At 48.7% G+C, this 10,633-nt stretch overlaps 1 protein-coding gene across 1 annotated transcript in view; it reads right to left on the reverse strand.

The window, feature by feature from the left end:
- LOC310659411 (myogenesis-regulating glycosidase-like) overlaps positions 1-4,684 on the reverse strand; it is a 30,298-nt gene extending 25,614 nt beyond the window's left edge. The window contains exon 1 of the mRNA XM_083402869.1: positions 4,109-4,684. The gene's annotated coding sequence lies outside the window, so the exon portion shown is untranslated. The remainder of the gene's footprint in view (positions 1-4,108) is intronic.
- Positions 4,685-10,633: the final 5,949 nt, after the last annotated feature.

Here is a 10,633-nt window from a genome sequence, read left to right on the forward strand (position 1 = left end):
AAAAGCATTACAGTCATTTGACATTCAGGACGCCTAATTAGAAAAAAAACAAGAGAACAGCTCGCCCTAAGATCCTGCAGAAAATGAGCATGTATTTCCACCTTACAGCACTGCCCCATTCATTTCGGCGAGCCTCGTGGAGCAGATGTTCCCAGCTGATCATATCTGTTTGTGTGTTATCCATTAAAAGCATTTACCCACTTATAGACAGCCTATCCATTCTGAAGGAAATCAGCCCTGAGAGCACACTGGAAGGACAGATCATGAAGCTGATGCTCCAATACTTTGGCCACCTCATGAGAAGAGGAGGTCTGTATAGTTAAAGCTATAGTTTTCCCAGTAGTGATGAATGGAAATGAGAGCTGGACCATAAAGAAGGCTGATCGCCGAAGAATGGATGTTTTTGGATTATGGTGCTGGAGTAGACTCTGGAGAGTCCCATGGACTGCAAGAAGATCAAACCTCTCCATTCTGAAGGAAATCAGCCCTGAGTGCTCACTGGAAGGACAGATCCTGAAGCTGAGGCTCCAAGACTTTGGCCACCTCATGAGAAGAGAAGACTCTCTGGAAAAGACCCTGATGTTGGGAAAGATGGAGGGCACAAGGAGAAGGGGACGACAGAGGACGAGATGGTGGGACAGTGTTCTCGAAGCTACCAGCATGAGTTTGACCAAACTGCGGGAGGCAGTGGAAGACAGGAGGGCCTGGCGTGCTCTGGTCCAGGGGGTCACAAAGAGTTGGGCACAACTAAATAATAACAGACAGCCTGCAAAATTGGGCTGTCAGCACAACCCTGGACATGTTTACATGGAAGAAAGTCTCGTTGAATTCAAAGCCGCTTACACCTCGGTAAGTGTGCACATCCTCAAGGGCTCTCTCGTCAGAATTGCAGAACTGGTACGTGCGCAGGAGCCTGTGAATGAGGGCCAAAAACAGCCAGAAGTCTCCGGGTGACTGTAGCAGCCCAGTTGGCCTGACAGCTGTCACAGACACATGCAATAACCCACTCCCCTCCAGGATTCTTTCAGTGCTATCACTGCCCCCTTGGCTCAGTCACATCCCCCGTACTACCTCTGACTGTTTTCTTGGCAAAAACCAGACAAATGAATCGCAGTGCCTTTGACTGCCATATTCCTCTCCTGCAAGTACAGGCAGGCACTACCAGAGCATGTGGCTGATGGAAAGACAGCAGAGAGAGACGGTTGGAAGGGAGCTCTGTGTGGGTGGCTGCTGGAACCACTAGCTGCTACAGTCAAGCAGAGGCTTCTCACTATGCAGAGGCACTTTTGGGAACGAGGGAACTGATTTAGGAAGGCCACTTAGCCCTGATGAGGCTTAAAATGAGAACCCCTCATTTTTTAGTACAGCAGCTGTTTATTTCCAGTCATTATGACAACTTTAAAAATAGTAATCTGAGTGTGCGTGTTTGTTTTAAGCGCACTATTAATATGCATTTACACTGTCAGTTTTATCTTGGTGGTACATTTTCCTCTTCCCCAGAAAAGCTGCATCTGAAAGGCAGCAAGCGGTAAAAACCACCCTGAACTGTTTGGAAAGGCAGGAACTGATATTTAAAAAATTAAGCCGCCACAGGGACTGCTCAGCTTCCGCCCGGCTTTGCAACCGAAATTATAAACATTCATTTGCTGGGGCAAATCAGAGCCTTCTGTCAGTTTTGCTTCCTCTCATGATTCAGGCCAGCTGCCTATCTGCAGTTTCAGTTTTAAACTCTGCAGGAACATTAAGGCATTTGACTGTTCATGTGTATTTTTCAAAAGGAAGCTTTTTCAAATTGCGGAACTGCTCAGGGGAGGGAGCAGTTTCTTGATGATGTTACAGGCACTAGCCAGTCAGTGCTGTGCATCAAAGTTGCACCATCACCACCCCACGGCTGAGCCCTAAAGAAAGAGATACATTTGAATTGAACACAGTGCTGCTGTTTCCAGGGTGGCTCCACCACACACACAAAAGTTGTGTCCGTGTTCAGTCTTTCTCCACAATCCCGCCCCCTACAGACCCAGGGACACGGGGGTCGGGGGGGGGGGGAGAAGGCAAGATGCTTTGTTGGTTGCATTTAAGCAAAAGCAGAGTTTTGCCTTGTGAAGCACCTGACGGATTCCTTCCCTACTTTTAGACTTTACTGCTAAGTTTGACAAGCCAAAACTAGACCAGGACACTTTTCTTTTCCTGCTAGTTAGGGACTAGGAGAAAATGTGTGTGTGTGTGTGTGTGTGTGTGTGTGTGTGTGTTGCTTCTACCTCTGATGGGGAGGGTGGGGCTGGTATTTCCCTGTCAAATCACTAGAAAGGAAAAGATAAACACTATAATATCCATTCACCTTTCCTTAAGTAATCCAGAAATGAGACAGGCAGACAAGACATCACCTTCTGGGACGGCTCAGTTTGGAGAGCACGAGAATCTTAAACGCAGGGTCGTGGGTTCGAGCCCAACGTTGGGCAAAAGATTCCTGCACTGCAAGGGGTTGGACTAGATGACCCTCGTGGTCCCTTCCAACTCTACAATTCCATGATTTTAAAATATAAAGTGCCATTTCTTATTCAAGGGCAAATTTCACTGGCAGGACTGAACCTGCCTCCGGAATGGGGATTTCCCCCTTCTCCTCCTGCCCACTTCTACATTCACACAACTGCCTGGATGACTGTAGCTCTGGGGCTGCGGGCATACAGGCGAAGGGGCGTAGCTCAGCGGTAGAGAATCTGCTTTGCCTGTAGAAGGTCTCAGGTTCGATCCCCGGGCAGGGCTAGGAGAGGCTCCCTGCCTCACACCCTGGAGAGCTGCTGCCAGTCCGTGCAGACAGCACTGAGGGAGGTAGAGTAGATGAGAAGCCTGACTTGCCATAAGGCTACCCCTGGCATCTCTAGTCAGGAGGAACAAGCAGGAAGTGGAGACCCAGGAGAGCAGCCACCAGTCAGAGCACGAGGCAAACTGGGTTAGAATGACACATAATTTGACAGGTTCCCATGGCTCCCTGGCAGCTCTCCAAGGACGCAACAGATGCACGCTGCAGTGACAGGCAGAGGTGACTTGCTGTACACAAAAAACGCACACCAAATCCAGCCGGAGGCAATATTAATCCCGGGATTCGTGAACCCACAAGAAAAGCGAGCAAGGAGCATCCAGCCTGCGTCGCTGGAGATTTGCCTTGGGGAACCAGTTTGGGGTTTGCTGGATAACGTGGCAAGGACCCCCCCCCCCCCCGCCGGCGGCTGCAAGGAAACAAGAGTTTAGTGTTCCACGAAGAACTTGGGCGTATTATCTATTAACTAGAGGATCAACAGCTTCTCCCTCGGCTCGACCAAAGTCAACAGCTAAGAAGGCGGGGAGGGAAGTGGAAGGAGCGAGAGAGAAGACTCAAGGAAGGGGCTGCGCGCTGGGAAACAGCTGATCCGGCACCCCTTGGCTACCACGTCCCCCCCACTTTCCTTCTCCGGCTCTGGGCAAGAGGGAAGGCACGCTATTTATGGGGGTCACAGAGTGCGCCTTCATCCGGGCAGGGGGTTTGTTGGTTGTAAACACTCCAGAGAAGGAACGGGGTGGGTGGGTGTTGTGCAACTTTCCAGGCACCCCCACCCAGAATTGCAAAGAGGCAGAAAAGACCTCTCGCCCCCCACTCCCAAATCGGGCTGCCTCCAAACCTCCCTCCCTCCTCCTGGCTCTGCAAGAGCAACAACAACAACCCCCCTCCCCAAACTCTTGCAACAGGCCAGAAGTTTCAACTTCGACCTGCAGCCGCCGAGCGTTTTGCAAAGCGAGCCTGTCAGGCGGAGCGCTTGGAGATTCAGCACGCGCGCTGGCAACGGGGAGAGAGAGGGCAGGACCCAGCACCGTGTCAGGATGTGGCCAGGGAGAGAGGAGCCCCCACCTCCCCCTGCACCCCCACCCGGGGTGGGGGAGGGCGCTGTCAGCCTTGCCAAGTGGGCCCGCGATGGGGAGGTTGGGAGGCGCTGCTCCGGCTTGTTTACGCGTCCCCTATCGGGCCATGGGAAGGAGGGAGGGCAGCCGAGGTCGGCCCGGCCGCCGCCCCGAGGCGCCTGCAAACCCGGAGCCGGCGGCCACCCCCCTGCACGCGCGCGCGCGCCTTGCCCACCTCCGTCCGGGGTCCCCGGCGCAAGAGGCGCCTCCGCCGCCGGGCTGCTGACTTGGTGCTGCCGCTGCTCCTGCCGCTGCCGCCGCCGCCGCCGGGCTGCTCTTCAGGTGTGAGGAGGAGGAGGGGGGAGAGAGAGAGGGAAGAGGGAGGGCAGAGGAGTCTGGGAGATGTAGTTTGCCAAGGGGAGGAGCAGCCCCCGAGGAGGATCCCGTGCGCGCCGCCGCCGCCGCCGCCGCCTCCGCGCCTCGCCTCTCCGCCGGCCCCAGCTGCAAGCAGGCGAGCGCCAAGAAAGCGCAGCGGCGGCTGCTTTGGAGTTGCTCTTGCAGGATCTCTTGTAGATCCAAGATCCACTCCCGTTGCAAGCCATCACGGTCTCCGAGGGAGGCGAGAGTCCAATGGATTCAGGCGCTCGAGCTCAGGGTCCCCGTTTCTTTTTGGGAATGCGGTCCAGCAGAGACTAGGGTGACTCTATGAGTGGAGTTTTCTTCTTCTTGGGAGAAAAGCAGGGACAAACCTAGACAGCATCTTAAAAAGCAGAGACATCACCTTGCCGTCAAAGGTCCGACTAGTAAAAGCTATGGTTTTCCCAGTAGTGATGTATGGAAGTGAGAGCTGGACCATAAAGAAGGCTGAATGCCAAAGAATTGATGCTTTTGAATTCTGGTGCTGGAGGAGCCTCTGGAGAGTCCCATGGACCCCAAGAAGATCAAACACATCCATTCTCAAGGAAATCAGCCCTGAGTGCTCACTGGAGGGACAGATCGTGAAGCTGAGGCTCCAATACTTTGGCCACCTCATGAGAAGAGAAGACTCCCTGCAAAAGACCCTGATGTTGGGAAAGATGGAGGGCACATGGAGAAGGGGACAACAGAGGACGAGATGGTTGGACAGTGTTCTTGAAGCTACCAGCATGAGTTTGACCAAACTGCGGGAGGCAGTGGAAGACAGGAGTATCTGGCGTGCTCTGGTCCAGGGGTCACGAAGAGTCGGACACGACTAAACAACAACATGAGTGGAGTTGTCTGGGGGACCATGGAAGAGAGAAGTCAAACCTTTGGAACTTGCAGCACCTGCTGTGGCTGCAGAGACCGACGAGGAAGAGACATGTTTTGTTGCAGCTGGGGCAGAGGAAGGCGTCTGTTTGTGCTGCTGCAGGTGCACCGTGACATTTCTTCTCTCTGTCATTTCTCCTCTGGTCACTGCTAGGGATGCACAACCTGGCATTCTGTCTCCGGGCACTGCGGTCGTCCGCAAGGGATTCCCACGTGGCGGGGATGATGTTGCCAGCCTTCATGTCATGTGTGCAGACCTCTTCACCATGCAGAGTTGCTCTGCTGGCAGGCCTAGGGCTTGGCAGGGCATGTCCTTGGGGAACCTGCTATCACATACTTGAGTAATCTTTCATAATTGAGAGCCAGTGTGGTGTAGTGGTTAAGAGCGGTAGTCTTGTAATCTGGTGAACCGGGTTCGCTTCCCTGCTCCTCCACATGCAGCTGCTGGGTGACCTTGGGCCAGTCACACTTCTCTGAAGTCTCTCAGCCCCACTCACCTCACAGAGTGTTTCTTGTGGGGCAGGAAGGGAAAAGGAGATTGTTAGCTGCTTTGAGACTCCTTCGGGTAGTGATAAAGCGGGATATCAAATCCAAATTCTTCTCTTCTTCTTCTAATACCATGCACAGTATGGGCCCAAAATTAGGCATCCCCAAATGGCTCTTCTCAATGATGGATCTTCTGAATTTTGCACCCCCTCGGCTTAGCACTGATGGTGCATTACTCCAGGCAGTTAGGAAACGGATCTGGCTTATCCTAGAATCATACTGTTGGAAGGGATCTCCAGCGGTCATCCAGTCCAACCCCCTGCAATGCAGGAATCTCAACTAAAGAATCCATGGCTCCTTGTGAATTGAAGCCATTGGTTTGAGTCCTCCCTTCCAGAGCAGGCGGATAGAAAAGGTCACTGTCTCGCAGTCTCATCTGAAGGAGCTGAATGAACCTAGAAAAACTCCTTCCACAATAAACCGGGTTGGGCTGGCTTACAAAAGTATGAATCACTCAGTATCTCAGTGCTTGACTTGCAACAAAATGTGTGCATTGTCTCGATTGAAAACAAGGTGACCTCAGCTGAGCTCTGATCTGTGATGAGTCTGAGCTAACAATGCTGCAAAACGTCCTAGGATCTGTCCCCAGCCTCTCTTGATGATTAGCAGCTGCTGCTGCTGCTGCTGCTGCTGCTAATAATAATAATAATAATAATAATAATAATAATAATAATCTATTTATACCCCGCCCATCTGGCTGGGGCTCCCCAGCCACTCTGGGCGGCTCCCAACAAAAGATTAAAAACATCAGTCATAAAAAACTTCCCTAAACAGGGCTGCCTTCAGACGCCTTCTAAAAGTCAGGTAGTTGTTTATCTCTTTGACATCTGATGGGAGGGCGTTCCACAGGGCAGGCACCACCACCGAGAAGGCCCTCTGCCTGGTTCCCTGTAGCTTCCCTTCACGCAGTGAGGAAACCGCCAGAAGGCCCTCGGAGCTGGACCACTTCTGAAACCCAGTCGACGCAAATATTGAGCTAGATGTACCAGATGTAACAATAATGCTCTGAGCAGATCCACACGGTACATTTAAAGCACATCCAATGCACATTTAGAGCACATGACGTCTCCCAAACAATCCTGGGGCCTGTAGTTTGTTAAGGGTGCTGGGAGTTGTGTGGCAGATGAAGATGATGGATTTTCTGGAGCTGGCCGACCTGACCGGTAGAATCCGTGAACAGAAGGAGGAGGAATACCAAGAAGAATGGAAGAAGTTTAAGGACTATTTAGTAAAATATTTTAAGATAACATAAGTAGTAGCATTTGTGAGTACCAAATTCGCTTAGGAGTTAAATGTTTTAAATTGTATAATACTATGAATATAAGTGAATATGATAAGAAAGAAAGATGTTAATTGATTAAGATAATTTTATTGGAAATTAGTATTGCAAAACTGCTACATTGAGTTATATGGAAACTCAGCTAGAGGGATTTGAGGAAGTCATTTAACAATGGCAACAGAAGTATGATTATAATAGTTAGGATAAATGTTTGTATGTTTGTTTGTGTTTTATATTGTAATGTTTTGTCTTTTTTGTTATTTATGTTTGTTACAAATTTGGAAAATCAATTAAAAAAAAATGGAAAAAAGGGTCCTGGGAATTGTGGCTCTGCAAGGGGGAAACGACAGTCTTCATAATCCTTTGGGGTAAGTCATGGGGGGAAATGGTGTGGGTGTCCCCAGTGGCAGACCTACATTTGGGGGGCCCTGAAGCTTGAACTGTCATGGGGGCCCCTTCACAACCAGCAGTGAGGCCTGGGGAACCCCTCTTACCTTTTTCAATGGGGTTTATCCATGACAGATCACAACATTAATATTATTTTTTAAAATTAACTACTACATCTCATATTTGGAATGAAATTGCTGTACTGGATTATCTCACATGTCAAAGTGCGAATAACATTTTAGCTGAGATTCCTGCATTGCAGGGGGTTGGACTAGAGGACCTCTGTTGTTTTTTTTAATTAAAAATTTATTAGATATTTTATACTTATAAAGGAAAAACAGTAAGAGAAAAACAATACACAAATTCAACAAACAATACATCAACAACAGAAAAATAAAGAAAAGAAAAAATACAATACAACAATACAACATAAGAAAAAAAAAATACAAAAACACAAATCCAAATTTTTGTATCCAGATCTTTCATTAGCTTATTTCCTTGACTTCCTCGCACCTCCCTTTTTTGTATTCTAGTTCAAATTATCTGGTTCAACAAATCCTTTCCCTCTTCTCCAATTTAGTCTGTAGTTTATCATAACATAATTTAACTTTCAATTTCCCAATTTGACACATTAAACACTTAGTGTTCATATAATTCTTAATAACACTTCTGCTAAAACCTTATAATTTCATTCCAATATTCATCTAACATGCATTAATTTTGCAATATTTCTGTAAATATACTTTAAATTTTTTCCAATCTTTGGGTCCCTTCCAACTCTAAGATTCTATGATTACAGTTTGCAAATTATTATTGCGGGGGGATGAAAATTAGATAAATGGTGCACGATACCTGCATGGTGCATCATAGAATGATTTGAGTTGTGCGGCTCCATTGGGTCTACTAGGGTTTCATAGTATATCCGGCCCTGGCTGTCCCTGATAACAATGCAGACAGAAGCCAAGCGGTGCTGCTGATGGAATTCAAAGAACAGCTCTGCGCAGAACAATCTACAAAGGCTTCAGCTTGGGGAAGAATAGCAGCACATCAATGCATAACTTTGGGGGTTGGAAGCAGAATCTTCTTATTTTTTTTGCCGTATATAATTTTTATTAAATTTTCTGTTTTACATTTAAAAATACGCATTTTTACATCCTTAAGGTATCAGTGACTTCCCTTCTTCCCTTTCCACGGTGCCTTTTACATATCATAAATTCCTGCATATTTTACAAACACTATACCAATCAGTATTCCATTATTGCATCCATCAAGACTTATTTACACTGTTGAATTTATCTGAATGCTGCCAGCGTTTTCAGCAGTACACAATTATTTCCCATATATTCAATAAACGTTTTCTAATCTTCTCTAAACGTGCATTCTTCTTGTTCTCTTATTTATATATGTAAAGTCTGCAAGCTGTGCATATTCTGTCAACTTAAGCTGCCATTCTTCTTTGGTTGGGACCTCACTCGTTTTCCATTTTGGGGCTAACAAAACACGGGCCACAGTAGTAGCATACATAAATAACCTTTTTTGATACCTGGGAATTTCAGTCTGAATTATCCCCAACAGAAAGGACTCTCTCTCTCTCTCTCTTTTTGAGAAAGTACTTTAAAATATTTTTTTCCAATTCATTATGGATCATTTCCCAGAAGCAGAATCTTCTTAAATCCTGCTTGCGGGATTCTCACAGGCATCTGATTAGCTGCCGTAAGAACAGGATGCTGGACTAAGATGGATCAATGGGCTGACCCAGCAGCCTCTTCTTCCATTGTTACGTTTGTACAAGACACTTAGGGCTTTTGAAACTGGCTTCTGGGGTTACACGTTTCCGAGCACAATTCAAAGTGTTGGTGCTGACCTTTAAAGCCCTAAATGGCCTTGGTCCAGTATACTTGAAGGAGCGTCTCCACCTCCATCATTCTGCCCGGATACTGAGGTCCAGCACCAAGGGCCTTCTGGCGGTTCCCTCCCTGCGAGAAGCCAAGTTGCAGGGAACCGGGCAGAGGGCCTTCTCAGTGGTGGCACCCAGCCCTGTGGAACGCCCTCCCACCAGATGTCAAAGAGAACAACAACTCCCAGACTTTTAGAAGACATCTGAAGGCAGCCCTGTTTAGGGAAGCTTTTAATGTTTAATAGGCTATTGTATTTTAGTGTTTTGTTGGAAGCTGCCCAGAGTGGCTGGGGAAACCCAGCCAGATGGGCGGGGTATAAATAATAAATTATTATTATTATTACACAAGAGCAGGCGTCGACAAAGTTTTTGTGTCTTGAGCTGGTTCACGGTCCTGCAGACGCTGCGGTGGGCTAGTGTGTGTGTGTGTGTGTACACACATACATGCATGCATGTGCAAATGCTATTTCTGGCGCTCTTTCCGGCGCAGAGGCATGCACAGCTTCCCATTGGCTGCAGGAGCTTCTCGCAGCCAATGGGAAGCCGGCCAGTGTCACGGGAAGTGGCCCCTGCTCTGCGCTGGTTTAGCACGGCGCATGGGAGCTGACCGAGCGGGCAGCGGGGGTCCATGGGCCAGTTAAATGACCCCCTTGGGCTGCCTGCAGCCCATGGGCCTTAGGCTGCCGACCACTGCACAAGAGCCATCCAGCTGCACACAGATCTTCCCACAGGGCAGTCACGGATTCTGAGCCAGGTTAAAATCTCTCCTTTTGTGGAGTGGAAAGGAAGATGATGCTGTCCTCCCTGGGCCAAAAGAGCCACACTTTGGTCCCGACCGGTGATTTGGTTGCTGCAGTGAACGGAGGTGAAAAAGTTAAGCTCTGGTTTTCCCAGTAGTGATGTATGGAAGTGAGAGCTGGACCATAAAGAAGGCTGATCGCAGAAGAATGGATGCTTTTGAATTCTGGTGCTGGAAGAGACTCTGGAGAGTCCCATGGACTGCAAGAAGATCCGACCTCTCCATTCTGAAGGAAATCAGCCCTGAGTGCTCACTGGAAGGACAGATCCTGAAGCTGAGGCTCCAATCCTTTGGCCACCTCATGAGAAGAGAAGACTCCCTGGAAAAGACCCTGATGTTGGGAAAGATGGAGGGCACAAGGAGAAGGGGACGACAGAGGACGAGATGGTGGGACAGTGTTCTCGAAGCTACCAGCATGAGTTTGACCAAACTGCAGGAGGCAGTGGAAGACAGTAGAGCCTGGCGTGCTCTGGTCCAGGGGGTCACAAAGAGTGGGACACAACTAAACAACAACAACAAGTGAAAGGAGGAACTCTGTGAGGCCAAGGAAGGGACAGAGGCACAG

This window comes from Podarcis tiliguerta (genome assembly GCF_965153285.1).
Source record: "Podarcis tiliguerta genome assembly, chromosome: 11".
NCBI classification, from domain to species: Eukaryota; Metazoa; Chordata; class Lepidosauria; order Squamata; family Lacertidae; genus Podarcis; species Podarcis tiliguerta.